Source organism: Amblyomma mixtum, chromosome 3 (assembly GCF_055824585.1).
Source record: "Amblyomma mixtum isolate Tamu chromosome 3, ASM5582458v1, whole genome shotgun sequence".
Classification (NCBI taxonomy): Eukaryota; Metazoa; Arthropoda; class Arachnida; order Ixodida; family Ixodidae; genus Amblyomma; species Amblyomma mixtum.
In genome coordinates this window covers 335,365,600-335,381,866 of record NC_143014.1, presented here as the reverse complement: position 1 = coordinate 335,381,866, position 16,267 = coordinate 335,365,600, and the positions used below count along the sequence as shown (strand labels likewise).

Here is a 16,267-nt window from a genome sequence, read left to right as displayed (position 1 = left end):
AGTGGAAGCCCCAGGGAAAGAAATTTTCCGATGTAGCATTGCAGAACAGCTTTATTGCAAAACATTTCAATGCACTGATCCCCGAAATTTCTAGTACATTGAAATACGAAGTCTTAAACGTGTCCGCACTATTTGATTGTGCCTCACCTAATGTGATCGGAAACTTTTGTTCAGAGCGGATGTGGCGGAAGCGAATCACAATCCAACAGCACCAACCGCAGAACCAAAAAAAAAGAATGGACTATTGTAGTTTTTATTTACCTTATGTTCTTGTGTAAGGCCCGCAGAAACAAATATTTTCTTAATAGCAAGTTTTTACCCCGAACTCCACAGAACATGGACACAGAAAAACGAGTGAAGCGCCACTGACTGATGAAAACCGTGTTTCTTGTATCTTAGATTAAAACCCTCTCACAGATGAAGATACGCATGGGTCCATTGGCGTATGACAACATGCGGTCGACGAGGTTTTGTGATTTTATGACAACAAATTGTTGTTGCCCTCAAGAAGATAACGGCGGGTACCCACTGCGGGGTATTGGCCAAGACACCAATGATGAGCTGATGTAAACATCCTTCTTCTCGCTTTTGCAGAGTGCTTCCCGATGGACATGGTCTTCCGGGCTTTTACACGTGACAAAACCTTTTTTGTGCAATATAAATGCACACTCATGCCTTCTGCAACGGTCGGCTACGTTCCCTGATAGCGTCGTTTCATCTTTTATGTTGATCATTTTCTTTGCGCATTAAGTGAGGCGTTTCCTCTCAAAACCAAGCGCATTACGGAAGCAGAAACTACTGCGTTCATAAGTGTTCATAACTGATGTTTTCGTAGTTCGTCGATACGCCTGGAGTCCCGTACTTTTCTTTCACAAGGCAGCTTGGTTACCCAAACAGTGGGTTGGAGCTGAGCATTGCTTGGTATTAAAGATCAACTCTGGAGGATTTTCCATCATTTCGGCCTAACTATCACATTTAATTTCTTGGACTTCACTGTCTTAGTTACGATGACTTTGTACAAACTAATAAAGAAAGCAATCACAAAACTGCAAAAACCACAAAACTGCAACTCGGTTTAGACCAAACTATCTCACCATAGACTCAAGTATGGCGTCACGCTTACTCTCACAGAAACCTCTCGTAGGTGCTTGAATAAGCTATACTGGGGGCTTTAAGCGACAACTTCGATCGTTATTTGCCCAATTTATCAAAAGCAACCTACATTTTTTTTCCTTCAGCACACGAATGCTAATATCGATGAGCGTGCTGATCGCTCTGACGTGACGCGTGCAACGTGGCACGTCTAAATAGAGGTCATGAAATTGGAAAACCTCCTATTCATTTGCGTTGAACCGAATCGCCTTCACGCTGATAATCTTAACACAAAGGATGCGAAAACTCGTAACAACCTGCAGTAAATGTTTCAGTGCATAGAGAATGAAACATCTCACATGCCCTCTATCAGCACATTGGGCAGCAGCTTGTTAGACACCGAGAGCGGAAACACGATCTTTTTCTGTTTTCACGTTAATTCATTGGATACCTGCCAGCTAATGGTTCACAGAGAGGGGTGTAGAAGACAAAAAAGCAGGTATTGTTGGAATAAATTGGCGCGCCCACACAGGTAAAACTCTCTATAAATCCTGCCCGCGGTGTTAATTAGGTAAGAAGCACTGTAATTCGAGTTCCGCTTTCAAGTATTCGCAATGATGTGTAAAATAGGGCAAAAAGAAAAAGAAGAGAATAAAGCTCTAAGCCACGTCCCGGCATATCTAACAAAAGTACATCGTGCAGGTGCTACCACAACCGCTTCACTTGGGGCTCTACTGAGGGAGACCACAGTGAATTCGAAGGCAGTGCACATGGAGCCGGCGGCGACACTCGAACATGCTCAAGATTCGACTGTGCTGAACGCGGCTACACCGATGAAATTAACACCGCTGCCGCCGCTCCCTGAAGTAAAGCAGAACACCTCGTCAGACGTAAAGCAGAAAAAGTTCGGACACAGGCTCCGAAGAGGCGCCACATCACCCGAAGACCAGGAAACCATGGGTGACCAATACCAAGGAACCCCGCCGGCCGGGGCACAATGCCACCCGTCCCCGAAAGGGACCTTCACCTACTGACACCGAGGAGGTGAAGTGACGGACGAACACGTGAAAGGAATCAATGATTGGGATGACCGGAAGAATGGCCACTGCCACATGTCACAAGTCACAGAATGTCACATGTCACAGAATGGCCACAAGTCAGCATTCATTACTAGACTCAGCGCCGCGACACTATGCCCTCCACTGCCACGGTGACTGCTCCTACTGCTCAGCCTGAGCCATCGGTCCTGCTTCGAAGTCCATACAGAGAACACCCTAAGACACCGCTGTGCGTCTTTGTTTATCCTTCAGATGAAGGTGCACAGACGATAAAGAAGAACGAACATCGCTGGCTCCCTGCTCGCTCAGGGGAAGAAAATTCGTGGTGCGTTAGGATACTTCCAGCGTTTTTCCTACTGAGCAGCCGGTGTGCCGTGGGGAGCCAGGCTTTCAGGGATACGGCGGACCGAACGTATAAAGATTGCGTGCTGTATGCCTCGACGACAAGCGGAGATGGCGAAGGCTGCGCACCGCCTGCAATATCTTCGTAGAGTTCGACGCGGAGGCGCAGGCCTCGCGCCTCAGAATGGCGACTCTTGACGTGCCACCTGCGAAAGAGAAAGATTTCATGCAACGCACATTACAGTGAGCTATATGCCCTCCTAAAAGTACTGCAGGTGCTGCTGGCTTGCAACAAAAGCACCGTTCTGCAAAGCTTCGAGCTAGGAGTAGCCGAGGGGATTAGCCTCCTTATGTTTAGCATTCTTATTAACTGACCAAAGTGAATAAACTTGTATTGATGCAGGAATCTAGGTTCATAAACCTGTGGATGATTCTCAAGAAAAGATAACACGTATAGCTTGCACTAAGAGTTAGAGAGAAGTGTTTCTGCGGAGAGTGCCCTTGGCGACTTCAAGAGCCGTCGTCGCATTTCCATTACTGCATGCAGAGGCTAGATTCTAATTGGACATTGCGATATACATCGATGTTAACCCAATCCTATTGCTTTTTACTATTTCTAAGCATGCCTTGGCGTTGAAACAGGAAGCGAGACAATGGTTTATGACAAGCCATTTAAGCTTCTGAAGACAGTGATGTAGTTCAAGAAAGCTGCCGTGTAACCAGCGCGAGGTTCAAGCGTAGTCATGTGCACCGAAGGCAACGTAACCTAACTTGGCCAGTCGCAGGTACCTACGTCCGCTTCGCAAGAGCGCCGATTTGTGTGAGGTTGGTTGAGGTTCGCTTTTATATGTTGTAATAAAAACAGCGTATGGACACAGGACAAGAACGGAGAGAAGACACACACGGCACTGAGATCTGCGCCGTGTGTGTCTTCTCTCCGGTCTTGTCCTCTGTCCATGCGCGGTTTTTATTTCAAGATGCACAGCCAACTCGCCCAAACTACCATTGCGCTTTTATAGGTGGGAGGAGAGCGACTAAGTCGGTTTCGGTTGTTTCGAGGCTACATGATATGTTAAGCAAAAGAGAGGTAATGTCTAGTAGTCTTAATTGTTCAAAAAGCATGTCTTTAAAAATTCTGGACACCATGCTGGCAAGTTCCGGTACAGAAAGGAAAAACATCTCTGAACTAACATAATAAATGAGAATAGACCCCATGCAAAAATACGCCACCTTTGGCGGCCGCTGGCACTAAAGCGCGCCTCTGCCATGTTAGGGGATAGCCGGAACCCGGAGTGAGGTGCGGATCGCTGATACACGGAGAAACTGTGGGAAGCTGAGCTTGGCTGCCAAAATCACTGTACTCCGCTTATTCTCATGCCATCACAGTATGGTCAACTCTTGCTGTGTTCCGCAATGCCACCAGCATGGATATCGTGACGAAAACGGCGAAAGGGTACGTATACGTATACATGTGTACGTCTTTTTCTTGCCGCTCTATCCGTTTTGTGGTATCGTGCTTCGTCGCGGATTGTCGTTGCTTTTTTTTCTGATCTATTGTAACTAGAGCATCTAGATTTATATGTGCCGAAAATCGTACAGTAATGCAGTATTGCAAGTGGGCTAAATGCCCCGTCGCCTGAATGCGCCTGCATCGCGAAGGCAACGAAAGTACCGGAAACAGACGGCCGACTGATACAGAATGCTGGCTACGCAGGAACGTTGGAGTCGGCGCTCGTTCGTAGCCGAGTGAACGTAAATAAAAAATAAAAAAAAATGGTTTAAGCAGTCGAACCCAAGCGGCTTACACGTTTTACCAAGTACTACACTTTGCATGACGGTGACCTTCGGACACGCCGCTGCAATCGTGCGCGGGCCCTAGGCGCTGTGGTGTTGGTGTTAAAGCATCCTCATGCCTAGCCTTACGTTTATGCACAGCAGCGTCACAGAGCATACTTGTTTGCATGTCGCTCGCGCGTAAATGCGGCTGCCGCAGGATTACTGTTCAGGCTGCTTCGAGACTTGCAGCAGGATGCTTTAGCCAGGGCACTACGTGTACTCAAAGGTGCGATTTCATCGGCGCGCATTTACTAGCGGGATCTATCGATTTAGCCTGTTGGTATGGATTCATTTTCAACGGTGCAGCGCGCACGGAAGACGGCCGCGAAGAGAAAACACAAGGTGTTCAGTTTTTTTGTTTGTGTTGTGCCTTGCGTTTTCTCGTCACATCCGTGGTCCGTGCATGCTGCTCTGTTGAAAATGTCATAACCCACGTAACCATTCACAACAAACCAGGAATCATCGAAGTGAAGAAAAGCATAAGGGTATATTTTCTTTTTTTATTCATGCTAATAAAGGGAAACTGTGTATTTGCTATGTATGTTGCTACAAGCTGTGTGTGTTGCTACAAGTTGTGTATTTTTTCTTAGCACTTCAGAGAAAAATATTTTGCTGATAAACAAACACACACTTATGCTCTCCTTCATTTTGATCACTGTTCGCATCTGTCATAACACTCATTTAATTCCATCGCCATTATCTGCATACCAGCTAACCACTGTCATGTCACAATGCCATCCACACCACCTTTTGCAGATCTCTTACCACAAGTGCCCAAGAGACAAGCTTCTGCTCAAGAAGTGGATCGTAGCTATAAAGAGAGATCCAGGTCCTAATTTTGTTATAGACCAGTCGACTAAAGTGTGCTCCAGACACTTTAAGCTAGACGACTTCGTCAGAAGTGCAGCAAGCGGACGGCGTTTCCTGAAAGAAAATGCTACACCTTCCCAGTTTCAGTTTTCGAACCCAGTGACCAAACGGCGGCCACCAAAGCAGCGCCTTCTACATTGCATCAACAGTGATCAGTCATTTAGCTCAAGCACTGCACCACCTAGATCAAGCATTGCGCAGTCAGAAGAAACCTGTAGTCAAAACAATGCAGATGACGAGGGGCTAACTAGCCTCAGCGTAGGTGCAGACTGCGACTATCAACCGATGCAGTTGGCAGAGCAGCCACTGGACTCTCCTCTTCAGCAGTCTATGGAGCCTGAAGCTTGTTCTTAGTGCCCCAACCTAACAGCGGAGCTTCAAGCCAAATGCGAGGAGCTGAAAGGCCTCTATGCTTATGTGACACATCTCAAGAGCTCTCTAGAAAAAGTGACACGTGAACTTAAAGAAGAAACGAAGGATAGGTCTGAGCTAGCAACACAGAATGAAAATCTCCAGCAGCAGCTCGAAATTGCCAAACAGGAACTGCAAGAAGTTCAAGCACTCAATGAAAAATATGAACAAACCAGATTCACTGTTGACAGATTCAAGAATGACGACAGTAATATGCAGTTCTACACAGGGCTAATCAGCTACCAGCATTTTCAGAAGCTGCTGTTACTGTTAAAACCAGGCGAAAATGCATGCAATGTGTATAACAAGAAGCTGTGCCTGCCAAATGATGATGTGAGAGCGCGTCCTCTCGCAAGCTTTCTCCAGAGGAAGAGCTATTCCTCACACTAGTGAAGCTCAGGACCGGATTTTTCCACCCACATCTTGCACACATTTATGGCGTCTCTGTTAGTACGGTGTCAAGAGTGTTTTCCAGCTCGGTGAACTTTATGTATGTACAGCTGGGAAAAGTTCCTGTGTGGGCGCCCCGAAGTGTGATTGACCGCCACAGGCCTGCTGCTTTCCGTGACCGCTATCCCTCCACAAGAGTGATTATTGATGCCACAGAGAGTAGGTGTGAAGTATCAAGATCCCTTAAAACGCAGTCTGGAACGTATTAAAACTATAAGTCAGCTAACACTTTCAATGCTCTTGTTGGTGTGTCACCAGATGGTCTGTTGACTTTTGCGTCCGAACTTTTCATGGGGTCTCTCTCTGATAGAGAACTAGTAATCAGAAGTGGATTTCTCGACCAAACGTTCTCTCTTGGACACTCGGTCATGGCCGATAAAGGCTTCAAAATCAACGACCTGTTGGAAGAAAAAGGGATTGGCCTGAATATTCCACCATTCCTGAGAAAGGACCAGTTTGAAACGAAAGACGTTCAAGACACGCAAGGTATTACATCATGTCGCATCAACGTCGAGAGAAGAATACAGCGCATTAAGTGTTACCATATCTCTGACCGCATCATATCACTATCCCTTGGTCCACTGATAAATCACATATGGGGAGTCTGTGCAGTTCTAAGCAACATGCAAAGTCATTTGGTTGTGGAATCGCAATAACATTCTTCAGGTGTTTACTTCAAGCATGCCTGAAGCAGATGCATTTATTCAGTGCCTTAGCTTCTTTACGTGGAAAGGCAACAAGGTATTAAAGCAGAAATCGTCCAACACACTCGCCATATTCTTCCACTTTTGCGCACAAAAACGTATCCTCTGCACAATGAGGAAGTGCGGGCCAAACACAATAATGTCTGCCCATTGTGTACGAGTCACACCTATCTGAGCATGCACCTGTATAAAGTGGTCGTGGTCTTCCCTGAGAGCAGGTGTGCAGTTCTCGTCAAATTTCCCAAAAATCTTCACACAAAATGTCTTCCTTCTTGGCATCTCGCAGAGAATATGGGCATTTAACTTCGACAGTGTCCCACGGGAAAGGCTCGTGAGGGTCAAAGGCAATGGCGTCAGGTGATGCTCCAAGCCACGGTTTCCCTGGATCCAAGAAAATGCCGCAGTTCATCACCTTCACAGGATGGCCGGCTGAAGCCATTGTTTCCTTGTATCGCAAGAGTGCGTCGCTTTCGTTAGCGATTCCATACCTGAAATCGAGCAAACATGTTACATAAGGAACGCCAGACTGTCTTTCTCTGGTTACGTATACGTAAGTGCACATAACCTATGCAGCCATTGTATATATACAATGGCTGCATAGGTTATGTGCACTGCCCAAAAACAATTAATTTCAAAATATGCACATACCTGACAGCCCTAACACGAGATAAGTCCTTCGTAGCAGTCAGGTTGGTCAGTCCCTTCTCTGTCCACTGCTTGCGGGTCATCACAGCTCCAGAGTTAGATGCTGCCAAGCGGTAGCCTCGTGGCCGCATCCACGTTGGGCTCAGCCTTTGTTTCCTTGAAGCTTTCTCTAGTTGCTGGGCCTCAGCTGGTGTCACAACTATCCCCTAAAAAATAAAATAGGTCTTAGCTTTTGTAATTACTGCAGACAAAGGACATGCCACAAGCACCACTATGTTTTAAGAAATGGGATGTTTTTACTACAAGAAACAAAAAACAGGTCTAAGAAAAAATACCCCGTGTATTGATGCAGTAGGTCCATCCACTCCATCAGGAATCCCCAAAGGTGGAAGCCACAGAAGCACTCAAAGGTTTGTGGTGTCTCCCACAGCTGTTGCTTCTTTTTTAGCTCTTCAGACAGTAGAACAGAAAATCGATGTGGCTCGAGTGACTGCTGGTAGCTCAGCAGGCAGCCCTTTATACGCTTGCCATATTTGGTATCGACAGCCTCACTGTAGTCGGCAGGTTGCAGAACAGCTGCGAAGTGTTCCATCCCTTTAGTGTGCTTATGGCATCTGGAAAATCTTTTATGTCTTTTTGCTGCTGCTCGATGGATTCATTTGCAGCGTGACCCTGATACACCTTCGAGGTACGCGGAATGGACTGCCCACCTTTTGCGACTTTTCTCCAGTCAATTCTTTGTAGGCTGGTTCCACGTAGAGGGTTTCGCCTTGACACTCGCCACTGCTGAGGCAAATCATTTGGGGACAGGAGTTGTGGCGCCTCCAAAAACCCCTTTTTCCTGCAGCAGCGCCAAAATGCTCAGCACGGCTTGCAAGTGGTTGCAGACATACTTCCCAGCCCACACCCACACTGGCCACCTAGCACGTCACCTTGCCGCGACAAGGCTGCTGAAACAGTATACGGTGGCTGTGTTTTCCTCTGGCTTCTATAGCAGCTGGCCCTCACGAATAAAAAGTTGTTTCTGAAATAAAAATAACTACTTCGTCAGAGTTTGTTGCGTGATTAAAACATACTCCTCTGATAGAGTATCAAAGCACTAAAAAAAATGAGAAAACAATGATGAGAACAAAGTCCACTGCACAGCTCGCAGTACTGCTTCGCGTTCTCGCCTTGTTGTGGTCTTACTCGAAGTGCACTACATGCTTGCTGCCCGAAAAAGTACGCCCATCGTGTGCTTGATGTAGACGGTACTCGAGCGGTGTGCTGCCAAGCAGATGAAGTGACACCTTACCGCAGCTGTTTTACTAGTAGTACCGTGTCAGCGCTTGCGCTGTTTTCGCGCCAACTCGGCTGCGCTCGAGGGGATGCATCGGCAAAAATCAATACCTGCCTCAGAACTACGTCGCATTTTCTCGACACGGTAACACTAGTCTATGAGGACATGCTTCCTAGAACTAAATGCCCTACACGGCGAGGCTACACAACGGACACATCACGATCTCTACGCGCAGCTTGAAAATCCAAAGAATGAGACAACAAATGTGTACCACGCACGCAGGACAGGTCCGCAACCCCCGCAGCTTAATCGTATTTAATCATGCGCGCAATTTTTATTCTGGCATCAAAACAGCACGTATTTAAAAAAAAAGCAAGCTAGTGTCACTGCAACTGGCGCATAAACAACGCGGCATGGCGTTCAAAGGCCACATTATATATTCGGTTTTAACAGCTTTTAAAGCGCCAAAACGAAAAAAAAAGAGGTACTTACGTTGTGCACGAATAGTTTGCCAACACAGACGATGCAACGACGTAGCTCTCGGCGGCAAGCTTGTACGCCTTTCGTTGGCATTTCGTCGTCGTCGTCACCCGCGACACGTACGCTTCAATATGCTCACTGCGAAGCGGCGGCAAATCCGCGAGGTTTTTTACCCAGGCACAAACTGGGTAAACAATGTCGCTCATTGCGACGGAGTGCACTATAAAATTATGCCTTCGCAGCAGCAGCAGCGACTTGGCACTAAAAGCGGGCGATGCGTTCTGCTCGGCGCTCAGCAAGCAACGCGTAGTTAAGGGAGTACCAACGAGCAGAAAGCGAGGCCGCCGAGGCTTCCCCTAAAATGGCGGAAGCCTTCCCAGGGTGCTTTTCGAAATCGAAACCGAAACCGCTTATCACCGACAGGTGGCGTATTTTTGCAAGGGGACTATTCAAGAGGGACTATTCATGCAGACTGCGGTGACACCTAAAAGACAAAGCTAATTTATTCCATCAAATTAACTTGTAGGGCAGGTAGAATGGTGTCCATTCGCTTTTGCATAGTTATTAATGTAAGTTCTTCTCCCTTGTTTTGAACGGAGTGTGAGAAGTCCTCACCTGTGCAGTAAGGTATCTACGGCTACTGGAAAAATAATATTCGTTTTGGTGGTCTGATGCTTAAAATTCAGGACTCAGCTGTTGAGTCCTTCTGACAATTTCTTTGGCGATGATTGGAAATTTTTTCCGCATTATACTTATGGCTAAAATGGAAGTAGAAAGTGGTTGGGGTAAAAATTCATGACTATAAACGTAATAAACCCTTTTTTTAAGAGTAGAGTTTATTTGTGTTCCCACAGCCAAAAGCGTTAATTGCAGCGCAGTCTTTTATATCTTCTATGCGTCTTCTACAATACTTATACTCGAGAGTAAGATGAAATTTGCAATTTATTGAAATTCAGACAAAATACAATTCTCTAGGTGAAGAGGGCTAAAGGTGACACATGAGGTCACCTGACTAGGCCCTAAGCACCCTGCATTCATACAGCACAGTGTGGACATGAAAAGAAATTCAGCAAAATTCAGCAAGAATATCGTAAGACAGCAAAAAACACACACCTAAAAAAAAGAAAAAAAGAAAGAAAAGAAGAGAAAAAAAGAAAAAACAGGAAAAAAAGGAGAAAAAAAGAAGAGAGAGAAAAAAAGGAATGTAGCATCCCCAGAACTTAAGAATTGTTGTGTCGTCTAAAAGAAGTGAAAGTATGAAACTATTTTTCGCACAGATTGATGAGACGAAAACGAGCATTAAAAATTTCTTCTTTCCCTGATGATAAAAATGTTGAGAATAAAAAAATGTTGAAAGACAACATGCAGGTAAAAACTACAAGGTGTCGTCAGAAGGGCCATTTTTTTTTCACCTACACTGGCTACACTGACTGGCTGGTTAAAAAAATAACCCTAGTGTGACAACGTACAGTATAAAAAATTTTGCGGACAGTTTTGAAAGATACAAGCAATATAAATAAAAAGACTAGTTCACAACTAGACCTAGCGGCATGGGTGATAAGACACGCGATTTTGATGGTGATAATGGTGGTTCATATGGCGCAAGGGCTGCTTTTACCGACAGGGCGCCATAGCACAAGGTATTTTTTGACTCCAAAGCCCGTTTCCCAAAGATTCCAGACCAAGTAATCATATCACCGTGAGAGAGAAAAGAGTGCATACGTTGTACCATGGGTAGCCGGCGGCATTTGGTATCATACACCGCCCTTCCCTCATACGAGGCAGATCCCGGAACAATTAGCCCAACGCTCCGGCTAATATACGAGATTTTAACGCCATGACAACCTTTCAGAGCGATCGAGCTGTCACGTGAAGGAATTGGAGCGGCCAGTCGGCGTTTCGACCGAAGCGGTTGAACCAGGCACCGCTTTTATTGCGATCCGTTGGTACGTCGTCGCCAAGTCACAGATGTTGTTGTCAAGAAGATAATGACGTGTACCCACTGCGGGGGATTTGCCAAGACAAAGACGGCGACTGATAGGTGCTGCAAATGTAAAAAAAATGAAACGAAATAAAAGGAAATAAAATTTTTCAACGGTAATACAAAACAAAAATTGTAATTAGTAAATAAAAAGCAATGCAGATTTGTTGGTTTAAATTAATAAATCAAGCACAGTGAGGCTGGCGACTGAAAAAGGGAACGGATTGGATAACAACCAGGCAGAAAGAAGAAGAGGCCACAACCGCTTCAAAAGAAGAAAAAAAACGGTACAAGCCGCGCTAAAATGGCGTCAGGCAGCGATGAACAGCTGTCCCAGGAGGAGAAGACCCGAGTACTGGCAGACTTCTGCAAAACGGCATCAGCGGCCGAGCTCAAACAGGAGTTCAAGCAGATGCACAGCATGGTCACCGGTGGGCCGCCGCACAAGCCATCGCCCGAGTCCTTCGCTCGAGCCCGGGAGGTCAAGCGGGGTCCAATAGTGGACGCTGATGGATGCGAGCACTACGAAGGCACAGGAGAAGGTCTGTGGCATGTGCCCGCCGTGCACCGTCCTGGGAGCCCTGTGCAAAGCCAGAGCACCGCGGACGACTCGATCATCGAAGGGTCGCTGCCAATGCTCTTCGCGGAAGCCTCACCCAGGTCTGGGTGGTGGCCCTGGAGGAGGTTCGGGGAATCAAGCCCCCGTGCCCCGCCACCGAGGGGCGTGAGGCGCCCCCGTCGGATGCCGCCCAGACGCCGGGAAGCTGGACCCGACGGCATTCCTCTTGGAGCTCCGGACGAAGGCAGGGAACTGGAAAAGGAATCCTCGACGTCGGAGGTGCGTGACTACGCGGAAGCAACCTGAAGGCTCAAGAGAGCTTTGCGAAGAGATCAAGAGCACTTGCAAAAAGTGAACAAGCGCTCAAAACCCGCGACTTGGCCGTCAAGAGGAAGTACCGACTTCCTACGCTGACCCAAGAGACTGTCCTGGACATGCAGTGTGGGGTGAACGGGGCTGTTTAAATAAATTACTATCCTCCTCCCACTATCCCCCGCTCGAGTGCGATTCCTCTTGCTGTGTTTTTGTTTCACGGCCTTGTATTCTAAAAACATAACGATGTAATAGGCGGACAGAAAATGATTGCACAGAAAAGGCCGTCGTTGCCACTCAGTGCTAACCGGTGCTAATACACTGACCACCTGCTTTTGTAATGGGATATGCCTGAATAATGTCTCTTTCCATCCGATCTTTTCCATGCCCGAGAAACTTAGTTTTCCGAAAAATGGGTTTACACATACAGTCTCGGCAGTGGATAGCAAGATGACCACTCTTCCCTTCTTACACCAGATTGTAAGGCTCCCTAGCTCTCTCATTAAAACAACGTCCAGTCTTACCTACCTACACACTGTTGCAAGAGAGCGGAGCGCTGCACACTACCTTAGTGGTGCAACGGGTGAAGCATAGTTGTTGTTTGATAGTACAAATCGGCTTTTTCTTATTAACCCTCATGGAAGAAACCTTTGATAGCTTGCTTGGGGCGGGGAAGGGCATGTTCACAATGTATCTTCTTGCAGTTTTCTTAGAAAATGAGACACTCTCTGAAGGTAAGGTATTACTTGAGTTGCCATCATGTCGTCATGCTTATTTGTCTCTTTGGTGCGCTTTTGCTTTTTTAGCAACGTCTCCGCAACAGCTGACAATGAATCTGGAAGAAAGCCTGACATACGCAATCAGATTCATTGTCTTTTGTTGCAGAGACATTGCTACAAAAGAAAAGCGCGATAAAGAGACAGTTAAATTGAATTCAGCGCAAAAATACAGACAAGGGACAAACAGAGACACACTGAGACGTTCACGAGCGCTAACTACCAACTGTTTATTCATGCTGAAGTACAGGGGATATATAGGAAGGGAATGAAGAGCATGCGCGTAGCGAGGTACAGATAATGCACATCCGTCAAGCAAACGAGTTAATCAAAAAACGAATCTAAAAAAGCACATTCAGATGAGTATATGTGTACCGACGTGTCACTGACACAACGTTCGGACAGCTTTCTGATATAATAAGCTTCTAAAACGAGCCTTGCCTTATCATTACCGCTCTTGCCAAGAATCGTGGTCTTCTCTAATCCCGCCCTACATTTACACGAAGCAAGGTGCCGCACAAGATTCACATTCGTGTCGTTATTTTCTATGTTTTTGGCATGCTCCCGTAGCCGGTCATTAATACAGCGGCCAGTTTGGCCAACGTATGAAGCCCCACATGAGAGGGGGATGCAGTACACCACACCTATTGCACATTTGGCGTAGGTGAACCCAAATGTGCCTTTGTCTCTTTGTCCCTTGTCTGTATTTTTGCGCTGAATTCAATTTAACATGCTTCACCAACTAGCCCGGCAGCTTGCTCTCCTGAAAGAGACAGTTAAGCATGATGACAGGATGGCAACTCAAGTAATTCCGTACCTTCGCAGAGCGTCTTATAACCTTAAGAAAACTGGAAGAATATACGACGTAAACGTGCTCTTCTCCGCCCCAAGCAAGCTATCAAAAGTTTGTACAATGAAGGTTAATAAGAAAAAGCCGATTTGTACCATCAACCACCAAGTAGGTTTAACTGTTGCACCACTAAGGTAGTGTACAGCGTTCCGCACCCTTGCAATAGGGTGCACATAGGTAAGACTTGACGTTGTTTTCATGAGAGAGCAAGGGAGCATTACAATCTCGTGAAAGAAGGGAAGAGCAGTCACCTTGCTATCCCCTGCCGAGACAGTAAGTGTAAACCCATTTTTCGGAAAACTAAGTTCCTTGGGCATGTAAAGGATCCGATGGAAAGAGAGATTATTAAGACATACCACAATAGAAAAGCAGGTGGTCAGTGTGTTAGTACCGCTTCCTTGTCTCTTTTTGATAATGAGCTGGCATTTTTGGACCATTGCTGTTGATTGCCACGAGACTATAGTAGCGCTGTACTTAAGCTTGGGTTTCCGCACTAAAATTGAGTTCGTAATTCGTACCTGTGCCTATTTTGTCATCGTTTTTTCGTGCTGCTACGTTTTCAAGATTTAACGACATGGAGGCTGTTTATATTGTACCGGATGAAATGGGTTTTATACAGGTGAAGGCTGGACGGAACACAGATGGCGAACAGCTGGAAGCCCAGATCAGTCTGCGCGCGCCTCCCTCTTCCTCCTACGAGTCCTCAGTAAGCCGCTACGCGGCGTAACAATTTCCCCGGGGGCAGACGATTCTCGCCCTCGAGAAAGTCAGGCAGATCGACGCTGGCAGCGCTTCAAGCGGGCCACATGAACGACTTGTGTCTTGCGGGAACGGCGTTTATCCGTCGTCATCTTGGCGATAACGTAAGTCACGTCATTCAATCGGTCCAACACGACGAAGGGGCCATCGTATTTGTACAGAAACTTTTGATACAATCCTCGCCGGCGGGTTGGCGTCCAAAGCCAGACAAAGTCTCCAGGAGAGTAAGTGACTGCACGGTGTTGTGAGTCGTAGTATTCTCTTCAGCGGCGTTGAGAGGCCAGGGTACGTAAACGGGCTATACGACGGGCTTCTTCGGCACGGCAGAGTATCTGGGCAGCGGACGCGTTGTCGTTGAGGAAAAACTGGAAGATGGTATCGAGGAAAACACGAGGAGTTCGGGCATATAGCAAATAGAAGGGAGAATACCCTGTGACCTCATGATTTGCCGTGTTATAAGCGTAAGTCACATATGGCAACACGGCGTCCCAGTTGCGGTGGTCAGACGAAACGTACAGGGACAAAATAGTTGTCAGGGTGCGGTTGGTGCGTTCGGTAAGACCGTTGTTCTGCGGGTGGTAAGGAGTAGAGTGCCGGTAGTCTCATCCACAGAGCTGGAGCATTTCTTCCAAGACATCAGCAGTAAATTGCCGTCCACGATCACTTATTTTAACACGGGGTGCGCCGTGGCGAAGAATAACAGAGTAGAGAAGAAACGACGAAACATCATCAGCCTTGGCGGTAGCGAGAGCCGCGGTTTCGGCGTATCGGGTAAGAGTCCACGCAGACAATCACCCAGCGGCGTCCCTCTGAAGACTTTGGGAAAGGACCAAGCAGGTCAATTACAATCTTTTCAAAAGGGGAAGTGGATGGTTTGACGGGCTGCAAAGGACCGGCCGTCGTGGTGGTTCGTGCCTTAAGGCGTTGGCATTGTTCACATGTCGCCACGTTCTGCTTGGTGGTCTTATAAACTTGCGGCCAAAAAAATGCTGCCGAATTCGATGGAGGGTACGAGAGAAGCCTAGATCACCAGATGTGATGTCATCGTGCATAGCGTGCAAGACCTGCGACCGGAGACTTTTCGGGACGACCAAACGCAGGGCAGCACCATCGACAGAGTAGATCTTCTTGAACAAAATGCCATCTTTGATAATAAATGGGGTTGAATCTACTCCTCCTTCTGCTGCTTCTATAAGGGGCTGCAGTGAAAGGTCCCTACGTTGCGCTCGGCTAAAGGTCTCCATACTGGGGAACGTCGGCTCGCACGAGGCTAAACACTCCTCGAAACCGTCTTCATCATTGGCTGAGGTTGGCAACGGGTGGCGTGACAAGCAGTCTGCATCACTATGACGGCGGCAACTTTTGTAGCAAACAGCAAAGTTATATTTATGTAGGCGCAATGCCCAGCGCGCCAGACGACCAGATGGATCGTGAAGTCCGATGAGCCAGCAGAGAGAATGATGGTCCGTAACAATGGTGAAGTGGCGTCCATACAGATCCGGTCGGAACTTGTGCACAGCTAACACAACGGCGAGGCACTCCAATTCGGTGACAGTGTAGTTGCGCTCACATTTTGTTAACGTGCGGCTGGCATAGGCAGTAACGTACCCAGCCCCACCGTGCAGCTGGACAAGCACCGCCCCAAGACCGACGCCACTGGCGTCAGTGTGGATCTCCGTCCAAGCTGAAGGGTCGAAGTGCCGCAGGAGGGGTGCTGACGTGAGAGAAGCTTTCAGCTGATGAAAGGAGGAATCGCACTCAGGGGTCCACACAAACTGCGAATCCTTATGCAGAAGAGAACTGAGGGGGTGGGCAATCTGCGCAAAGCCAGCAATGAAGCGACGAAAATATGAAGAGAGTCCG

General features: G+C 47.2%; 2 pseudogenes; one reads left to right on the top strand and one right to left on the bottom strand.

Moving 5' to 3' along the window:
- The first annotated feature begins 5,822 nt into the window (after positions 1-5,822).
- Positions 5,823-6,715, top strand: LOC149356036 (uncharacterized; annotated as a pseudogene).
- A 48-nt stretch (positions 6,716-6,763) lies between these two features.
- Positions 6,764-9,373, bottom strand: LOC149356035 (uncharacterized; annotated as a pseudogene).
- Positions 9,374-16,267: the final 6,894 nt, after the last annotated feature.